Here is a 22168-nt window from a genome sequence, read left to right as displayed (position 1 = left end):
GACAGAAAATAGATTAGTAGTTTCTAGAGGATAAAGGAGGGGAAAATGGGGACTGACTACTCCTGAGGATAGGGTTTATTTTGTGGTGATGAAAGTGTTCTAGAATTAGTGGTAATGGTTACATATATGTGACCAATATACTCAAGGGGACTGTGCATATCCTGAAGTCCATTGAACCGTACACCTCAAAGGGGTGAATTATATGGGATATGAATTATATGGCAATAAAAAAAGAACAAATAAAAGCAGCAGCTCATGCCTTTAAATATGTAATGAGAGATTCCATTTACAGTTTACTCAGATTCCCCCAGTGGTAACATCCTATATGACTATATACTGTGTCACAACCAGGAAAATGACATTAATATGATGCACAAAGCTTATCTAGAATTCACCAGTTGTACATGCCCTTATGCATGTGTGTGCATGCAGTTCTCTGCAATTTTATCTCATGTGTAGATTCACATAAATATCACCACAATCAAGATAAAAAACTGTTTCAGGGATCCCTGGGTGGCGCAGCGGTTTAGCGTCTGCCTTTGGCCCAGGGTGTGATCCTGGAGACCTGGGATCAAGTACCACGTCGGGCTCCCTGCATGGAGCCTGCTTCTCCCTCTGCTTATGTCTCTGCCTCTCTCTCTCTCTCTGTGACTATCATAAATAAATAAAAATTTTAAAAAAACTGTTTCATTATCACAAGTGTCCTTCCTGCTACCTGTTTTACTCATTCCCTCCCTCTCCCCCATCCCTAGCCCCTGTCAACCACTAATCTGTTCTCTATCTCAATAATTTTGTTATTCCTAATTTAAATTGCTACGTAATACATAAATATAACCTTTTGAGTTGGCTTTTTTAACCCAGCATAATTCCATTAGGGTCTACCCAAGTTGTTACATGTATCAATAGTTCATTCTCTTTATTTATTTTTAATTTTTCTTTAGTAATGCATTTTGTTTATTCTTTCCTTTAATAACTAATATTTAAGAACATTTACAATAGAACTTACTCTAGGAGAAATTCAACTTACTTTTTTTTAACATCTTGATACTGGGTATGAATAAAAGATAGTCAAAATAATTATGGTCAAAATTATTATATCACAGATCACAAATAAATGCTTGGTGTTAGTACGTCTCCATACAATTCAGTTTTTGTTATAAAGTTCTTTGGCTGCAAAAGAGTATTTGGTATATGTCACTAATAGCAATCTCTCTCAACGCTGGGATGGCCTCTTGGTATTGCTTCTGCTGTTGCTTTTCTGCACAATTATCTGTGCCCATACAAAGGGAGTCGAGTGGAGAGGTACTCATCACATAAATAAAAGTACACAGCTGATTACTGGAGAACGTAAGCAGGCAATGCAAATGCCCAATATTTCTGAGGCCAAAAGGATAAGCCTAAGGAGTCTAGTCAAGATTCAGGAATAAAAGCCCACACAGGGGGCACCTGGGAGGCTCAGTCAGTTGAGCATCTGCCTTCGGCTCGGGCCATGATCTCAAGGTCCTGGGATGCAGCCCTGCATTGGTCCCCCTGCTCAGCAGGAAGTCTGTTTCTCCCTCTCCTTCGCCTCCCTGCTCATGCTTTCCTGTTCGCTCTTTCCATTTCAAGTAAATCAATAAAACCTTAAAAAAAAAAAAGCGCCCATACAAGATACAGTATAGAGCCAAACTGGGAGCTCAAGAGCAAAGCTATAAATCACTCTTTCTGGCAATGGTGATAGTGAATTTTCCACCATTTTCCTTGTGGGTTTAGATAATCAGAGAGTCTCAGCACTAAGCCCTCTGTTTAAGCACTGCAGAGGGTGGAGGTAAAGGGGGGAAACTGAAAAGCCAAGGAGTGTGGGTGTCGCTAGCCCAGACACAGGTGTACCAGAACTCTCTCTGGGAGTGGGAGAGGGAACACATCCATTTCTTTTATTTTAATATAAATTTTTAGGGGTGTATGGGTGGCTCAGTCAGTCAAGCTTCTGCCTTCGGCTCAGGTCATGACCCCAGCGTCCTGGAATGGAGGCCCACATCTCTCTCCTGCTTGGCAGGGAGCCTGCTTCTCCCTCTCTCTCTGCCTACTGTTCTCTCTGTGTGTGCTCTTTCTCTCTCTCTCTCTCTGTGAAATAAATAAATAAAATCTTAAAAAATGCATTTTTATTTTTAGAACAGTCTTAGATTTACAGACTTATTATTTAGATAGTACAGAGTGTTCTTATATATTCCACACTCAGTTTTTCCTGCCATTAGCATCTCTCATTAGTATGGTACATTTGTCATGATTAATGGGCCAATCTTGATACATTCTTATTAACTAAAGTTTATACTTTAGATTGCCTCAGTTTTCCTCTGTCATTTTTCTGTATCTGGATGCTATCTAGGATACTCTATATGATGTTTTCCAGTTATGTCTCCTTAGGCTCCTTTTGACTCTATTACTCAGACTTCCCGGTTTTGGGTTGTTTTGTTTTTAAGATTATTTCTTTATTTTGAGAGAGAGAGAGGCATGAGCAGGGGAGAATCTGCTTCTTCCTCTCCCTCTGCTCCTCACCACTGCTCATGCTCACACTCTCTCTCTCTCTCAAATAAATAAAATCTTTAAAAATATGTATACGCAAAATAAAAATCGCAGCAAATTATTTTGTAGATATGACAAACTGTTTCTAGAGTTTATATGTAAAGGCAAAGGACCTAGAATAGCCAACACAATACTGAAAAAAAAATTGGAAGACTCACACTGCCCGATTTTAAGACTTACTATAAACCTTCAGTAATCAAGACAACATGGTATTGCTCAAAGAACAGACACATAGATACCTAAGTATTTCATTTATTTGGTGCTATTATAAACAGAATCGTTCTTTGAAATTTTAAATTCCAGTATGATTTAGTTCATTGCTGGTATATAGAAAAGCAACTGACTTTTTGATATTAATCTTGTGTCCTGTGACTTTGTATACTCATTAGTTTCAGAGGGGTTTTGGTTGGTTCTTTGGGATTTTCTTGTCATCTGTGAATAGTTTTATTTCTTCCCGTCTAATCTATATACCTTTTATTTCCTTCTCTTGTCTTAAAGCACCAGCAATGAATTTCAGTACAGTGTTGAATAGGAGGGGTAAGAGAGGACATCCTTGCCTTGTCCCCAGTCATAGGAGGAAATTATCCAGTTTCTCACTATTAAGTATGATATTAGATGTAGTTCTTTTGCAGGTGCTCTTTGCCAGATTGGGGAAATCTCCCTCTATTCCTAGTTTCCTGAGTTTTTATCATGAGTGACTAAATTTTATTATAGATTCACATGCAGTTTTAAGGAATACAGAGAGATCCATGTATTGTTTAGCCAGTCTACCCCAGTGCTAACAGCTTGCAAAACAATATTACAACCAGAATATTGACATTAATACATCCAGAACTCTTACTCAGATTTTTTTAAACTTTTACTCATTTGTTTGTGTATGTGTTTATACAGTTTAATCTCATGAATAGGTTTATATATCCACTACCACAGTCAAGATACAAAAGAGTTAAAAAAAAAACAAAAAAACAAAGATCTCCTTTGTTTTCTTTTATAGTCATATCCATTTGCATCCAGCACCTCTTCCCTACATTCTTAATCACTGGCAAATACTAATCTGTTCTCCATTTCTAAAACTAGTTATTTTAAGAATGTTATATAAGTTTAATCATTCAGTATGTATCTTTTTGGATGGGCTTTTATTTGGACTTAGTATAATTTCCTTGAGAGATGCCTGAGTGGCTCAGCGCTTGAGCACCTGGCTTTGACTCAGGGCTTGATCCTAGAGTTCGGGATCAAGTCCCACATCGGGCTCCTTGCGGGGAGCCTGCTTCTCCCTCTGCCTGTGTCTCTGCCTCTCTCTCTGTGTCTCTCATGAAAAAATAAATAAAATCTTAAAAAAAAAAAAAAAAAGAAACCCATCAAGTTGTTCTGTGTCTCAATAGTCTGTTCCTTTTCTATTGTTCCATAGTATTCCATGATGTAGAAGTACCTAAGTTTATTTAACCACTCACCTGGTTGAAGGACATTTGGGTTATTTTTGCTTTTTGGCTATTATGAATAAAACTGCTCTAAGTAAGAGCACTCATTAATAAGTTTTTGTGTAAGGATAGGTTTTTATTACTCTAGGATAAATATTGAAGGAGTGCAATGGCTGGGTCATATGGTAAGTGCAAGTTTAGGTTTATAAGAAACTGCCAAACTGGTTTCCAAAATGGCTGTGCCATTTTACATTCTCACCAGTGATGTATAAGTGATTTAGTTTTCCCACATCCTTGCCAGCATTTGGTGTTATCACTAATTTTGTGTCAGCCATTCTGATAGATGTGTACATACTTTCTTTTGGAAAGCCATAAATATCTTAAAACAATTGAGCCAGTACCTACAGGCTAATGTTTTCCTGTGTGCCCGGCTCCAAGTTAGGCTCTTTGAGTATGGAGGAAACCTAGCTTATGTGCAAGGGACCGGAGAAGCTAGACTAGAGCATGAGATGATGCCGGTTTCTTCCCAGTCATTCCGACAAGCCCTATGAGCTCACCAGTAATGATGTGTGTTGGGTGATAAACCCTGAGTCCCTAACAGGAACCTGTGTCAGGCAAATCTCTATGGAGTTCAGAAGGGAAAAAAAACAAACAAAAACAAACAAACAGACAAAAACCCCAACAATTCTGTGGAAGGGTAAGGGAAGGAAATTACTGGATCTAGTCTGGATCCAGCAGAGGCTAAATGTCAGCTGTTTGAAACTCCAGGTAAAAGGAATGGCATTTACTCCCTGGGTCTCCAAAAAGAGGTTCACATTCTGCTTGTGTTTTGCAAAGAAATAGGACAAAGCTAACAAAGGCCCACCTGTTGCAAAATGAAACTGATTTTCAACCTGAGAGAGTATCCTATCTTTTTCTAGTAGATTCTGTTAAAGAAGAGTCCTAGATTATCATCCAAGTTCTCATTTTCCTCAACTTCTGTCTATTGTATTAAGCCTAGGGCATTAAGTTCCATTTACTGAGAGTTGTAAATATGCATAAAATCATGTTCAGTTCAGTAACTGTACGGTGATTGAATCTGTTACCTAAGGAGTAGAGGGCCTTGATATATCAAAAATATTTGGCTTTTTATTTTTTTAAAAGATTATTTATTTATTTATTCATGAGAGACAGTGAGGGGGAGAGAGAGAGAGAGGCAGAGACACAGGCAGAGGGAGAAGCAGGCTCCATGCAGGGAGCCCGACGTGGGACTCGATCCCAGTCTCCAGGATCACTCCCTGGGCTGAAGGCAAGCGCTAAACTGCTGAGCCACCCAGGCTGTCCCATATTTAGCTTTTTAAAAAAGATTTTATTTGTTTATTTTAGAGAGAGCAAGCACAAGCAGGGGTGGGGGGCAGACGGAGAGGGAGAAGCAGACTCCTACCACTGAGCAGGGAGCCAGATGCAGGCCTCCATTCCAGAGATCATGACCTGAGCCAAAGACACCCAGTCAACTGAGCCACCCAGGGACCCCCAAAATATTTAGCTTTAAAAAAAAGTAATTCCTTGGGGTCACCTGTGTGGCTCAGTCAGTTAAGCATGTGACTCTTGATTTCAGCTCAGGTGTGAAATGGAGCCCCACATGGGGTTCCATGCTGGGCATGGAGCCTAGTTAAGATTCTCTCCCTCTCTCTGCCCCTCTTCACTCTCTCTGTTTCCACTTCTCTGAAAAAAAAATGCTTTAGATAAAGGTCAATTTTGTCTGAAATGACGCAGAACCCTATGCTCAGGATCTCATAGAGGCATAATGCTATCGGGACATTCTGTCCTTCCTGGCATACCTTTCTCCACCCTTGCCCTTCCTGACCTTCACCACAGGGGACATCTATTGTCTATACTCTGGTCTGATTTTGCTAAAAAATATTTATTTATACCCCACCCTATTCCAAAAAAGCTTTTAAGAAATTTAAAAAATAAAATATTTTCCTACATAGAACAACAAAAAGGACCAACAGAACCAAAACTAGTTAGTTACAAAGGAGCAGAAACAATAGATATGGCCAAATTCGTATTTATCATCCACAACAATTATATTTTGCTTTCAAGAATGCTCTTAGCCTCTAATGCTCAGATGCAATGATACTCTTAGAAAGCCGTCATTTGAATTTCCCATATGATGTCTTCAAATTTTTAGGTTCGGTTTATATGCCCATATTTTCCATTTCACTACTTCGTTCTTCAATTACTGAGCTTTTAGTGGCTTATCTACTTAAATAAACATCTTAAGAAAGATTTTCCAGTAGTCTATGACTCCAGCTGATGATGGCTCTTAATCCTTCTAGAACACTGAACAGATGGTCCCTTTGTTGCTCCCACAGACAAGCATTATTCATCTCAAAAACTTTCTGATGATAACTTGCAAAAAGATGTGATGAAACCAGCTTCTCAGAGAGAAAAATCAACTGATAAATAATTATACATTGAGATACTCCTGTTAATGTATGCTACCTGAGGTTAGGGACCTTGTCTCTTTTGTCCACGAATGTGCCTCATACAATGCCTGGAACATAATACAGGTTCAAATATTTACTAAAAATTACTGAGTGCCCTATTTGCACAGGAGACTCTTCTTAGACATTCTAGGAATATCCAGAAATAATAGATTCCAGAGTTCATGACCAGCCCCCTTCACATACACACCAAGGTAATATCATGGCACATATATCTATTTAATGGTGGGTAAAAGCTTTAACTTTCTCAGCAAAGGCCTTTCAGAAGATCTAAGATTCCCTTTGTGGTTCCCATCTTCTCTGGAGATAATAGCCTCCCTGCACAGGCCCATCATGTGCAACTGGGAGAGCCACATCCCCTGAAAAGCCTTGGCTAGTTGCACGTAGGGATAGTCTAGCATGCAGTCACCTGCTCAACCACTCAGCCTCTGGGAATGGCCACCAGGCCCCCATTTCATGAGGGAAACACAGCAGCAAGATGATATGTTTGAAATGACCTCTTGCATTCTTTAAGCTTGTGGTTGTGGCTGATCCCAGTGCCATGACAGGGCTGCCTCAAACTGGGACCAGATCTCCCAAGCTACTGACTTTACTGCCGCCCCCTCCACCCCCCCCACCCCCCGGGCCATGTTAATGCTGCCACCTGACTTCCCAGCTGCAGCCTTATCATTTTTTCCTAATACTTAAGTGCCCATTAGTTTATAGTGCTGCTCTGATGCTGTAGCACTTTATGTCTGGCTCCTGCCCTCTTAGGCAACAGGCAAATGTTTATGGTGGGAGAACCAACTGAAAGACTAATAAATAAACCATATGAGATACACAAACTCTATGCTCCAAAACCCTAATTGGAGAGTAAAATTCCCAGACTATTTTGACTAGACTGTAATATTATTTCTCTTTTTTGATAAATACACTAAGAGTACAGCAAGTTTCCCAATCTTGGTACTGTTAGCATTTTCAAGATAAAGTTGTGTTTTTTAAGGTTTTATTTTTAAGTAATCTATACACCTAACATGAGGCTTGAGCTCACAACCCCAAGATCAAGAGTTGCACACTCTACAGACTGAGCCAGCCAGATGTCCCCAGATAAGTTTTTGTTGGGAGTGCTGCTCTGTGCACTGTAGGATGTCTATCCTGGGCCTGTACTCACTAGATGACTTGGTGGCCCTAGTGTCTCCAAACATTGCCAAATGCCCCAAATGAGAACTATTCTTAAAGAGTAAGCAACTCAATCTGAAATCAAATGCTACAAAGAGTGAATACACCAATCCAGAGCTAATGATGAAATTTGATCTTAAAAATAGGCAAAATTGGGATCCCTGGGTGGCGCAGCGGTTTGGCGCCTGCCTTTGGCCCAGGGCGCGATCCTGGAGACCTGGGATCGAGTCCCGCGTCGGGCTCCCGGTGCATGGAGCCTGCTTCTCCCTCTGCCTGTGTCTCTGCCTCTCTCTCTCTATCTGTGTGATTGTCATAAATAAATAAAAAAAAAAAATAGGCAAAATTTCAGTAGTCAGTGAATATTACAACTTTTCTGTAACTTTAATTTTTTTTTTCAAATAAAACTTTTTTTTTAATAGTGCAAAAGAGATAGCTTGGGCTCAAGCTTGCTTCTGCTTTTTACAAATATATATTGAGATATAATTCACCTACTATACTATTAACCCATTTGAAGTGTAAAAGTGAACGTTCGTTCACAGGTTTGTGCAACCATCACCATAGTTAATTTTAGACATTTCCATTCTCTCCCCAAGAAATCCTCCCCCCATTAGCAGTCACAACAGACTGCCCATAAGCAACCACTAATCTACTTTGTTTATAAATTTGCCTGTTCTGGACATTTCATATAAATATAATTGTAAATGTAATAAATTTAAATGTATGATGTGGTCCTTTATGACTGGCTCCTTGTACTTAGTATTTTTTCAAGGTTCATTCATGCTGTGGCACGTATCAATCACTCCTTTTTATTGTTGAAAAATAGTTTTTGGTGATTGCATATTTTTAATTTCTCTTGTCTATAGTCCTAGGAATAGAGTTACTGGGCCACATGATAACTCTAAGTTTATGATTTTGGAGAACTGCTGAGCTGTTTTCAAAAGTGACTGTACCATTTTACATTCCCACCAATGTATAAAGTTCCAGTTTCTCTGCATCCTCCCCAACATTTGTTATTGTCTGGCTTTGGTTATGGCTATCCTATCTCACTGTGGTTTTGAGTTGCATTTCCTTAATGACTCATGATGTTGAGCATCTTTTCACGTACTTACTAGCTATCTGTTTATCTTCTTTGGACAAATGTCTATTCAAATCTTTTCTAATTTTTAAGAAATTAAGCTTTTTGTTTTGAAGTAATTATAGATTTGCATATAGCTGTAAGAATTAGAGAGATCCTATATATCCTTTACTCAGTTTTCCCCATGTAACATCTTGCAAAACTGTACTATATTGTCACAATGAGGATATTGACATTGACACAGTCAAGATACAGAACATTTCCATTACTTCTATGATCCTTCATGTCCCCTTTCATAGCCACACCCTCCTGCCCCTACCCCTCCATACCCCTGGCAACCACTAATCTGTCCTTCACTTCTGTAATTTGGTCATTTCAAGAACGTTATATAAATGAAACAATACAGTATATAACATTTTGGGATTGTTTTTTTTTTTTCTCCACTCAGTATAATTCTCTGGAAATTCATCCAGATTGTTGCATAATCAATAGTTTGTTTCATTTTATTGCTAAGGAATATTCCCTTGTATGGATGTACCAGTTTGCTTAACCATTCACCTGTTGAAGGACATTTGGGTTGTTTCCAGTTTTGAGCTATTACAAATGAAGCTGCTATAAACATATGTGTACAGGTTTTGGTTTGAACATATGTCTTCATTTCTCTGGGATAAATGCCCAGGATTGCAATTGCTGGGTTGTTTGGTAGTTGTATGTTTAGGTTTTTAAGAAACTGCCAAACCGATTCCCAGATTGTCTGTATCATTTTACATTCCTTCCAGCAATGTATGAATGATCCAGTTTCTATGAGTGAAGACCAAGTGGGGGAAGGGAGGCCCGGTCCTCTTATCTATGCTTGCCTGCTGTGGAGCTTTTGCAACAAGGAGATGTAGGAGTGGTGAGAAAACTGGCAGCCTGACCCTCCTGGGATTAAACTGTGATCTCAGACTGAGAGATTCTGGGGAGAAGCCTCTGCCTTCTTGGCTGTACTTGTATGCAGCATAATGCCTGAGGTAGAACTTCTAGAACCCAAAGCTGGGAGAAGGAGTAAAGGAGTTTGTCCATGTCTCTCAAGTGCCATAGTTTTTTTCTGTTCTTACTGAGAATTAGTAGATTTTCTTGGATGAATGTTTCTTCATTTATAGTATGCCCTTAGGACAATTTCCAGAGACTTTAATTTTTACCAAGTTGTTTGCTGGGGAGAGGTCTGCTGAGCTCCTTACTCATTCTTACTCTTTCCATCCTGGAAGTCCCAACCCCTCAAGCTTGATTCTTGATACGATCAAGAATCTGATAGAGGGGAAAATCCCCCAGCTTGCCAAAGAATTCTCAGCTTCTCCAACAATAGATCATCCCAGATCCCCAGTGGCCGTGGCCAAGACCAACACTGGAAGTGCTATTGTCTCCCTACTGTCTCGGCAACCTGGTAGGCTGGCTGAGGTGCACTGTCCAGACCACTGGGGGTTGGTCTGCCTTGACCAGGAAAATAGATCTTTTTATTTTCCTAAGAGAGATTGGATGTGTTAGGTGATATAAAGTGGATTCATGATAGAAGACTGAAACCAGTACTTGAATTTTAAACCAAAAATACTACCAATTCCAGAAGCGCTTGATGAACTCAGTTGAGCACCTTATTAAGCTGGGCACTGACAGGATAAAGAAGTAAGGCAGGGACAAGCTTTTCTGTTTGTTTAAATGGATAATACAATAACATGGTTCACAGACTTGTGTATAGTAGGAAGCCCCTCTGCCATTCCTGCCCCTCTACCACTCAGTTTTCTGCTCCAAACAGGTGGGCATTTCATAAAAACAATGACAGACATAAATCTTACTTTCTTAGAAGGGCTTGGGTTTGTTTTGTTTGTTTGTTTAAAAGATTTTATTTATTCATAAGAGACACAGAGAGAGAGGCAGAGACACAGGCAGAGGGAAAAGCGGGCTCCCCCCTGGGAGCCCAATGTGGGACTCGAACCCAGGACCTGAGGATCATGTCCTGAGCCAAAGGTAGATACTCAGTCACTGAGCCACCCAGGTGTCCCAGAAGGTCTTAGGTCTGAATCCTTTTTTTTTGGGGGGGGGGGTCAGAATCCTAATTTTGTCCCTCTCAAAACTGGCTGTGTAATCAGGGATAAGTCACCTTACGTCTTTGAGCCTCAGATTCTTTGACTGAAAAATGAGAATAATGGTATCTATTTCACAAGGTTAGGGGGAGCATTAAGGATGTGTCTAATGGTGCTTCCTAAAAGTGCTTTACCAATGGCAGCTGTTCAAATGGGAGCAGTATCCATGTACCAATAGTGAGGTAGAAACTGGCTGTACTCAGAGGTGCTGTGGGATCAGGAATTGGCAGTGCTGGGGAAGTACCTGAAGCTGACTAAAGAAGAGAGAACACAGGCCACAGGGAAACTCCAATGGCTAAAGTAGGCATGAGATAGAACGTGACTAATTTGCGAAGCAGAAACTTTGGGAAGCCAGTGACACACAAAACCACTAGGAGGTGATCGGAGAACCTTTCCATCTGTCTATCACCCATGTACTGAAGGCAGCCAGCAGGCTTCAAGGTGAGCTGTGGCCTTGATAAAGAGAGGCGCCTTCTCCTGGGAAGAGGCCTACCTTTGGACTACTTTAGAGACAGTGTTGGGGTTAACTCAAAATAGTTTTAGGTAGGTTGATGTCTTCCAAAGACCATCGAGAATCGAATTTATTACAGGGCCAACCCAGGACTTCTGATGTGGGCTCAGGCCAGAAATCAGAAAATTAGGACCCAGACTAAATTAACCTTCCATGTATTTCCAAATTTTTCTTTTTGACAGAATAAGTGCAGCAGCAGGGAAAACAAGAAAAATCAGAGGATCATGACATAGAGTCCAAAAAATGTCTTAGGTCTTTCTCTACCTGGGTTACTACATCGGAAACACCTGACAGGGACTCTGTCCTAGATTTTTATTATCCTGTGGAACCAACTCCAAAGGATTATAGAGGTGGTGACCTGCAGAAGAGGCTAACAGACTCTGAATAGGACATGATAGATTCCTCTCTAGAAGAGATGTGTACAGCAGATATGTACAGCAGGAAGATAAGTGGGAAGCAGGTGTAGAGAAAGCTAGCTCAGAGGTTGGAATTCCCATTGCTCATCCTCTTTTTTGGAGGACTTCTGCATACAACAAGATGAATAGTTACTAGTTGCTGTTGAGGGCTACTTCTCAGGTCATAGATTCTGCAGCTTCAACAAGTTTCTCACCAGGTCTGGCTGAGGCAGAGAGGCCTAGCAATTGCCTGAGGTTGGATAATGGCTGAGGGAGCACCAGTCAGACCCCAGAGTTGACCATCCCTTGGCAGTATCAGAGTTTACTTAAAAAAAAAATTTTTTTTAATTTACTTATTCATGAGACACAGAAAGAGAGAGGCAGAGACAGAGGCAGAGGGAGAAGCAGGCTCCTCGGAGGGAGCCCAACGCAGGACTCAATCCCGGATCCCAGGATCAGGCCCTGAGCCCAAGGCAGCCGCTCAAGCGTCCCTCAGAGTTTACTTTTAATGAGAACTGAGTATTTATTTTACAGCCCAAATGAACCTTAGTTGCTGAGGCTGACTAGTCCGGGTCATTACCACTCTAGCCTCAGGGATATTTCCAGGGACAGGTCCAGAGCTCCCTGTCATGAACTCTAATATGTTCTGGAAGCATTCCACCCTCTCTTTCTAACTCTCAGAGATTGATGAAATAAGAAACTGAAGAAGAGGGGCACCTGGGTGGTACAGTTAGTTAAGCATTGGACTCTTGATTTCACCTCAGGTCATGATCTCAGGGTCATGAGATTGAGCCCTTTAGGGCTCCATGCTCAGCAAGGAGTCTGCTTAAGACTCCCTCTCCCTCTGTCCCTCCCCACCACACTCCTGCTCTCTCTCTCTCTCTCAAATTAACCTTAAAAAAAAAAAAAAGAAGTTGAAGAAGAAACAGAGGATTTGAAAGGGAGGGATGCATCTATGGAGGACTGAAGGGTGAAAAGGGGCAAACTTTGAGAGTAAGAAAAGAATTTTATCTTTTTGTTACTGTTTGCCTTTTAATAAGTATTTGCTTTTTAAAAAAGCTGTCTCTGCCTTCCCTTTTCTTCCAACTTTTTATTATAAAAAGTTTCATTTCTTCAGCAGCCAAAAAAAAAAAAAAAAAAGGAAAGAAAAATTCCAAACCCACAGAAAAGTTGAAAAACATGTACAATGACAATGAAAAGAATCCATAAAAATAAACTGGACTTCATCAAAATTAAAAACTTCTGCTCCTTAAAAGACACTGCTAAGAAAAAGACAAAAGCCACCAACTGAGAGAAAATACTTTCGTCTGATAGAGGACTTGCATCCAGAATATATAAAGAACTCACACAACTCAGTAAGACGACAAATACCCTAATAAAAATGGGCAAAAGATTTGAACAGATGCTTTTCCAAAGAATGTATACAAATGGCAAATGAGCATGCGAAAAGATGCTGAACATCTTAAGTCATTAGGGAAATGCAAATTAAAACACAATATGAGATACCATGTTACATGCATGGAAATGGCTAAAATCAGAAAAACTAACAACACCAAGTGTTGTTGAAAATGTGGAGAACAGAAACTCTCATAGGTTGCTGATGGGAATGGAAAATACTACCCACATTTTGGAAAAGTTTGGCAGTCTCTTACAGTTAAACATCCCACTCCTCGATATTTACCCAAGAGAAGTGAAAATTTGTGTTCCCAGAAAAATCCACATGCAAATATTTATAGTGGCTTTATTCATAATTGTCTAAAACTTTAAACAACCAAATGTCCTTCAGTGGATAAAGAGATAAGCATTGTTGTACATCCATACAATGGGATACTACATAGCAATAAAATGGTACAAATCACTAAAAACATGGGACGGCATGGGAAAACATGGATGGATCTCAAACATATTATGCTAGGTATCATGGGCTCCATCATGTCTCCCTACCAAAAAATATTAAGTCCTAACCCCTAAACACTTCGAACCGTGAACTTATTTTTTTTTTAAGATTTATTAATTTATTTATTTATTTATTTATTTATTTATGAGAGAGAGAGAGAGAGGCAGAGACACAAGCAGAGGGAGAAGCAGGCTCCATGCCGGGAGCCCGATGTGGAACTCGATCCCAGGACCCCAGGATCGCGCCCTGGGCCAAAGGCAGGTGTCAAACCGCTGAGCCACCCAGGGATCCCCTTGTGAACTTATTTAGAAACAGGGTCATTACAAATAATTAATTAAGACTAGAATAGAGTGTGGGACGCCTGGGTGGCTCAGCAGTTGAGCGTCTGCCTTTGGCTCAAGGCATGATCGCAGGGTCCTGGGATCGAGTCCCACATCGGGCTCCCTGCGTGGAGTCTACTTCTCCTCCCTCTGCCTGTGTCTCTGCCTCTCTGTGTGTGTGTCTCTTGTGAATAAATAAATAAAATCTTAAAAAAAAAAAGAGACTAGAATAGAGTGAATCCTTGCTCCAACAGACTGGTGTCCTTAGAGAAACACGGGGAGAAACCATGCGATGACAGAGGCAACACCCAGAGAGAACACCATGGGATGACAAAGGTGAAACTGGAGTCATGCAGCTGCAAGATGTGCAATGCCGAGAATAGCTGATGATGCCAGAAGCTAAGAGAAAGGTGTGCAGATTCTTCTTCAAAGGTATCCAGAGAGCATGGCCCTTCTGACACCTTGAATTTGGACTTCTGGCATCCAGAACTGGGAGATAATAAATGTCCATTGTTTTAAGCCACCTACTTTGTGGTACTTTATGACAGCAAAACCAGGAAACTATTGCTCTAAGTTAGAGAAGCAGACTCGAAGGTATTCATATGACATTCTAGAAAAGGCAAAACTACAAAGATGCAGACTGGATCAGGGGTGCCAAAGGTCGGGGCTAGGATGACGGGATGAGCATATACAAGTAAGAGAATTTTGAGGGTGATAGAAATATTCTAGATCTGGAATGTGATGGTAGTTACATGATTGCACGTATTTGTCAAAATTCATAAAACTTTATAGTATATACATTTTAAAATGTTCGTTTACTCTACATAAATCATACCTCAATAAATCTGCCCCCCATTCATAAACCATAAATAAAACAAAACAAAACAAAAAAACTATCATACAGTGGCCATCTGTATACCTTCCACCCAGATTCAATGGTTGTTGATATTTGACCATATTTGCTTTATCTATATATGTATCACATTTTTGCTGAATCCTTTAAAAATAAGTTGCAGATATCATGACACTTCATCCCTAAAAATTAAATCATACATCTTTTAAGAATAACAACATTTTTCTACATAAGAAAAGTAATAATTCCAAATTATCATCTAGCACACAGTCGATATTCCAGCTTCTCCAGTTGAATCAAAACATCTTTTGCAATTGCCTTTTTTTAACCAGGATCCAATCAAGGATCAAATAATACATATGGATGTTATGTCTCTTCAATCCCTTACTCTTAATCAAAAATAATCTTCCCGTCTTTTTCTTTTCTTTGTCTGCTTCCTCACCTTGTTGCCAAATTTTCTTCTCTTTATTTCCTATAAACTAGAAGTTAGTGCTGGTGGCTTAATTAGATTCAGGTTAAACACTTTTGGCAAGATTAGGGCTCACATTTGTGTCACTTCTAATAGTAATTATGATATTTTTTTTAAGTAACTTTTTTTCCTTAAGCCACACAACTAACAAGTAGCAGAGTCAGAACTCAAAATTGCTGGCTTCAAAGCACCTGTATTTGACCATCACATAACAATGCCCCTAGGAATAATGATAATTGTACCCACCAAGGGGAAGATAAGGAAAGGGGTTTTTTGTAAAGTAACTTAAAAAGGGACAGAGAGATACGCTTTTAGCACAAGGACATGGGAGTGATGCTAGCAGGTGATTAATTGGCCCAGTATGAATGATCTGGTTATTTTTAGATGCTTGAATAGGAGGCAAGACCAAAGTGGCCAGAAATTTCCACCCTCTCCCCTCCTTACCCTACATCAGGAACAAAAAATGACTATGCTTTTAAGAAATAAAAAGCACTTGGCATCTGTTGGGGGAAGGAATAGAGAAAAGGACTATGGGGAAGGGGAATATGAGAGAGGAGGCAAGAAGAAGAGGATGTTGAGAGGAAGTCTGCTAACCAGAGTTTGGCTCTGTAGGTGCCACAGACAATAAGCCCCCTTACTCATGGTTGTACAGCTTATGGAAGTTACTCAAATCTCTGTCACTCCATGCACTCTAGTTTGGTTAGAACATGATACATGAGGGCAGCCCTGGTGGCGCAGCGGTTTAGTGCCGCCTGCAGCCAGGGGTGTGATCCTGAAGACCCGGGATCGAGTCCTGCATCAGGTTCCCTGCATGGGGCCTGCTTCTCCCTCTGCCTGTGTCTCTGCCTCTCTCTCTCTCTCTCTCTCTGAATAAAAAAAAAAAAAGAATATGATACATGAGCCTGAACAAAAAGATGCTCTCATCACGCTCCATGATTCTGTGTATTCTTCAACAGCCAACTGGAAGATAATTTATTAAGAACTGTTCCGTGATGGGCTTCCATAACTTCTAGTATTGTCAGGCACTGTGCTAAGTGCTTTAGATATATTCATTATCTCTAACCCTCCGAACAGCCCACAGGAAGAGGTCACTGAGACTTAGCTACTCACCTAAGGTCATAAAGCTACCAGGCCAGAAAATTTTTAGTTGTGCCTCTCTGACCTGGACGCAGCTAAACTAGCCTAGGACAGTGATCTCAAACTATCTGGGAAGGACCCATTTTTTAATTTATTTTTATTTTTAAAAGATTTTATTTATTTATTCATGAGAGAGAGAGACACACACACACAGAGGCAGAGACACAGGCAGAGGGAGAAGCAGGTTCCATGCAGGGAGCCCGATGTGGGCCTCGATCCCAGGACCCCAGGATCACCCGTAAGCTGGAAGCAGATGCCCAACTGCTGAGCCATTCAGGCAACCCGAAGGACCAATTTTTAAATTTCAATCTATCACAGCTTAATTTGGGAAGATACATAATCTTTTAAAATATGAGAAAAGAGGGATCCCCGGGTGGCTCAGCGGTTTGGAGCCTGCCTTCGGTCCAGGGTGTGATCCTGGAAACCCGGGATCGAGTCCCACGTCGGGCTCCCTGCATGGAGCCTGCTTCTCCCTCTGCCTGTGTCTCTGCCTCTCTGTGTCTCTCATGAATAAATAAATAAAATCTTAAAAAAATAAAAATAAATAAAATATGAGAAAAGATATGCACAATACAAGGCCAAACTTAAAAATCAACAGACATACTCTGAAATTGCTATAAATTTTTCTAAACACTTAGTCTTCAGAATGAATCTCATCACGGAACGGCACTAGTGTAGAGTAGTAGTCCTGGTCATGAGGCCACATCAGAATCATTCCTGAACTTTTGCCAAATACATGTGCCACCCAGACTCTGATTCAGCAGGTTTGACATGTTTAATAGACACTTCCCAGGGGATTTTGATGTCCATCCCCCGCTAAGAACCACTGCTATTCTGATATGTTGCCAAAGCTACTGTTGACAGCTTGGTACAAATTCAAAGAATCAAGATCCACTTTCAGAATTCATTAAAACCAGTACTAGGCATTGTGGTGGGGAAAAGGGATGGGTGAGAATGCTGGGGAACTGAGAAATTCAAGAGTTGCCCTCCCTAACAACTGCATTATCACCTAATACTATTTCAATATCCTTTCAACCTAAAACTTTTGATGTCTGGTTCAAGTATGAAAACACACTGAGCAGCAAATTAGAAGCAGTCAAAACTGCATTTTGCAGATAACCATTCCCATCTAAGGTAACACCTCCATTTGGTGTCCTCCTACTTACACAGCCCTGCCGTTGTAAGAACAGGCCATCTCCCGCATCCTGCGTTTGAAGGATTCTGGGAACTGTCTGCCCCAGAGAAAAGCTGTGAGTCCTTAATTTATCCTAGAGCACTGCCAGCTGATGGCACAGCCAGCGGGGAGAAACAGCCTGGGAGACTCAAGCACTCCACCTTTTCAGTTCAGGGTCAACAGTGAAAAGTAGATGAGGGATGAGGCCTCACAATGTGAAGCTCACAAGAGACTTCAGTGAGAATATGAATCGCGAGTGTGTGTGTTCCCCCAAGAAAGAACTCTGTGACCTATATGACCCCAAGAAAAGAGGATTGATCAGATGCTTGTGGAAGAAAAAAAAAAAAACAAGTAGGATGACGGAACCAAAATACAATTTTGTTTTCACAGTAATTACTTTGTATTAGTATTACTGGCATGCATGTGTGTGTTCAATTGACCAGACCACAATGTTAAGCAGGTACACACAGAGTTTGATTTACACAATATGTACTCTTCTCTCGCAGTTCCAGTCTTTGATGGGCATGTTCATATAGCAGGTGCCCAATAAAATTTAGAAATAGTCCTCCAATTTCATTCTCTAGAATAGACTGAAAACTCCTTGATGGATAATATGTTTCCAGATGATATCAAGGGTTGCTATAAACCAATAAGATAAAGATAACTCAAAAGAAAAACAGGCAAAGGATATGGACCATTTCCCAGAAGAAGAAATAAAAGCAGCAAAGAAAAGATGCTCAACCTCGCTGACGACCGAGAAAATGCAAGGCAAAATAAAATATTGTTTTGGACTCATTATACTGGCAAAAAGTGTGTTAGTATTGTGATACTTTCATATACCACTTGTGAAAGTATAAGTTGGTTGGGCTACTGTAGAGGGCTATTTGCCAATATCTCTTTGCATCCTGAGTTTGAGGGACTGGAACTGTGTTAGACTCAGTTCATACCAGCTTGCAGGAACTGATTGTACATCTCTCTTCCAATTTCACGTTTACTAATGTCACATAATAGTTTGAAATCAGCCATGGCAGGGAGAATTTACACAATGGAAGTGGACAAATGCTACAACTCAGCCCTTATCTTATTTTTTAGAAGACTAGTTGCTAAACATTTATCACATTCTGCAGTATGTCTATTTACCAGTGTCTAGAATCTAAAAAAGCATGTAACCTATGATACAGCAATTCTTGGTGTGTTTTTTTTAAGATTTTATTTATTTATCCATGAGGGACAGAGAGAGAGAGAGAGAGAGAGAGAGAGAGAGAGAGAGACGCAGAGACACAGGCAGAGGGAGAAGCAGGCTCCATGCAGGGAGCCCGACGTGGGACTCGATCCCGGGTCTCCAGAATCAGGCTCTGGGCTGAAGGCAGGCACTAAACTGCTGAGCCACCCGGGCTGCCCCCTGGTGGGTTTTAAGTGGGCTCCATATGGAGCCCAATATAGGATTTGAACTCATGACCCTGAGATCAAGACCTGAGCTGAAATCAAGAGTTGGTCACTTAACCAATTGAGTCATACCAGTGCCCCAGTAATTCCTGTTTTGTAAGTTACCTTTACACAAGTATACAGAAAGGCATGTGCAAAGCTTTTCACCGCAGCACTTGGGCTTCAAAGGCTGGAAGGTTCTGGTGAGACTTAACACAATTTTTTTTGGAATGTACCAGTGCCCAAAGTCAATGCCTCCTTGACTTAGTCTCAAAGGGTTGGTAGGGGAGAGTGCTGGTGGCTGACTCTAGTAAAGCTCTATTCTGATCAGATAAGGGAAATTCAGATGAGACTTCTTTCAGCATCTTCAATAGCTGTTTCCACTCTGAAGTATTCTCTATACCAGTTTTGTAGGTTGGTGGTCTCTGAAGTACTCATTGTAAGCCTCAAGACGTGTTGTTGAGGGTAAAAGCAATTTGCAGGACATGAATAAATACAGTATGACTGCACTTATGTCACATAAATGTATAAAAACAGTACTGTAAATATGGGCATATAATGTAAGTAGGTAAAAATCATTAAAAAACTGGAAGGATTTACACTCAAAGTGACCACAGAGGTTACTGCTGGGGAAGCGTAGGAAACCAAGAGAGATGGTACTGGTCTTAGGGGACTTTAGCCTTAATTTATAAGGATTAAATGCTTTTGGAGGATCCCTGATGAGAGGTTTAGCGCCTGCCTTTAGCAGAGCATGATCCTGGAGTCTCACTTCAGACTCCCTGCATGGAGCCTGCTTCTCCCTCTGCCTGTGTCTCTGCCTCTCTCTCTCTCTCATGAATAAATAAATAAAGTCTTAAAAAAAAAGGATTAAATGCTTTTCAAGGTCAATGTATCCATGTGTTGTTTGCATAAAGTTAAAACTAAAGCAAAACAACAGTCCATAAGCTGCCAACCAAGTCCAAGATAGGGTTCTGAGCTCCTAGAATGGGAGGCATGCTCTTACTCCGGGAATTCAATTTCTCCTTAGTGGCCCAGGCCTCTTGGGCAGCCCTACACTTCTCCCCTCAGGGCATTCTGATTACATTGTGGGGTATCAGGTCTGATTAAGACCCCTAATGGCCTCTGAAAAGCACTGAGAAGATTATGATTCTCCTTTCCATATTTATAATTCAAAATAAAAATACTATGAAATTAAAGAAATCCTATAGAGTACTGATTTTTCCTATGACTACGGTGATGCTTTAGCTAGTTGAAAAATTTTGAATCTCTCAAAAAACTTTGGCTTACCTGGGAGCATGTGTTTAATTCTGACCAGCTGGGTGATTTAGCACTTGGCAATAAAAGGGTGAGAAATGGAATAAATCACCAGCAATCTTCGGTCCTTCTCTAAGATAAGATTCAAAAAAAAAAAAAAAAAAAAGGAAGGAAAGGAAGGACACATGTTTAATCACTACGTGTCTCCAGAAACCAGCTCCTTAACAAACCATGCGTGCAGTTTGATTGGTGAGACTTCCAGGTGCAAAACTAGGTGTGATATTTGATCTACCAAGAATGTGCCTGCTGTGATGCAGTGATGCACTACAACCACGTCCGTCCTGGGGCTCCCACAAGGCAACAGGGACTTGCTGGGTCTTGCCCCTCCAGCATCAGTTCCCAGCTGCTTGCCCATAGGGGCTGCAAGTTGATTCTCCAGGGATCAGATCCCTAGCAAAGAGATTTCTCCAGTTCTTCAGGGACCTTCAGAATCAAATTCCCTTAGCTTTTTATTCAACTGTTCCCTGTGTGTACAGGGAGAGGCAAGGGGAATAATAGTCACATTATTCTTCTCCATTTACTAAAATTACAGGCATAAGCCCTGATGAAGAGAAGGATCAGCTTTTCCACCTGTCTGAGCAATGGGATGGAACTGGGTGGGTCTGATAGCTTTCACACTGAGATGCTCCTGGATCCAGATTATCTGGTTAGTTGGTTATTATTATTTACCTACTTATTGTTTACTATTTACTTTATGGATTTATTTACCTCCTGATACTGGGGGAAGAGATTTTTCTCTAAATTCTCTATAGGCCCTATTCAAAGTGGTGGTACACTAACTGGCAAGTGGCTATTTCTATAGTTCAATGGATCATACAGTAGCATGTGAAGTGATTTGCTTTCTTTCAGCTCAGAGGGGATCTGAAGACAGGCTCCTTCTGGGTGTATGAGGTCCAAAGCCAGGTGGTCCTCTGTGCCCAGAGGGTTTGGCACCTTACCTTATCTATCCTCTGGCCTGGTCAACCAATCCAAGTCAGGCTGGGGCTTCAGGGAAGAACAAACTATTATGTGGCCCCTCTGCCTCCTTGTGCCATTCTTTGGCTGATGCTGGCTAACAGCAAATATAAACCCCTTTTGGCAAAGTTCACTTTTGTATTGACAATCTTCCCTCCCTTTAAGTCTTCTACAACTGAACTCTACTTTGAGGGACAGACCATATGGGGATTTTTTCAAGAACCCTCATTCCTTCCTGTAAACTAATTGGGGGACATGAACAAGTGGGCTAACAGACAAAGGTTCTTTTATGTTGTAGGGGAGCAAAATTTGCAACCTCCAAAATATGTCTCTCTGGCCTGTGGATTATTTTAGACTGATTATTTTTAAGAAACAGAAGACTCAGGAAGAACCTCTGACCTTCCCTCTGTCTAAAACAATTTAGATTGAGGACCTTCCTCTAGGAAGAGTTATCCCCCTCTACAGCATAAAATGAACTAGGGGTGGTGGTTGGGGAGGAAATTGGCAGTCCGTTTGTTAAAATTCCTGTGTCCTGTTTCTGTGCGGTGCTGCTGCAAGCATTTGTTTACCAAACGTATTTATTCTTTTTCATTTCCTACGAATTGTCTTCCTTCTCTTTGAGGTCCCAGCCCCTACGCCTTTCTCCTTAGCTCTAGGTGCCATATAAACCCCAATTGCCTGACTGCCAGTGAGCACCATATTCTTGTGGAACCCTGTATATAAGGAATTAAATTTTCTTTTATCCCGTTAATCTGTCTCAAGTCTATTTAATTTTTAGACCAGCCAAAAGAATCTTGAAGGGTAAAGGAAAAATTTTCCTTCCAAGAATTTGGAGTAGTTCACAGGATAAACTTTAACTGCCTTGGGCAGCCCTGGTGGCTCAGCGGTTTAGTGCCCCCT

At 40.8% G+C, this 22168-nt stretch overlaps 1 pseudogene; it reads right to left on the bottom strand.

Annotated features, from left to right (window-relative positions):
- Positions 1-1144: 1144 nt before the first annotated feature.
- On the bottom strand, positions 1145-1735 carry LOC129511997 (phosphatidylinositol N-acetylglucosaminyltransferase subunit P-like; annotated as a pseudogene).
- Between the last annotated feature and the right edge of the window lie 20433 nt (positions 1736-22168).

Source organism: Nyctereutes procyonoides, unplaced genomic scaffold (assembly GCF_905146905.1).
Source record: "Nyctereutes procyonoides isolate TBG_1078 unplaced genomic scaffold, NYPRO_anot_genome, whole genome shotgun sequence".
NCBI lineage: Eukaryota > Metazoa > Chordata > Mammalia > Carnivora > Canidae > Nyctereutes > Nyctereutes procyonoides.
This window is presented reverse-complemented; position numbering and strand designations above follow the sequence as displayed.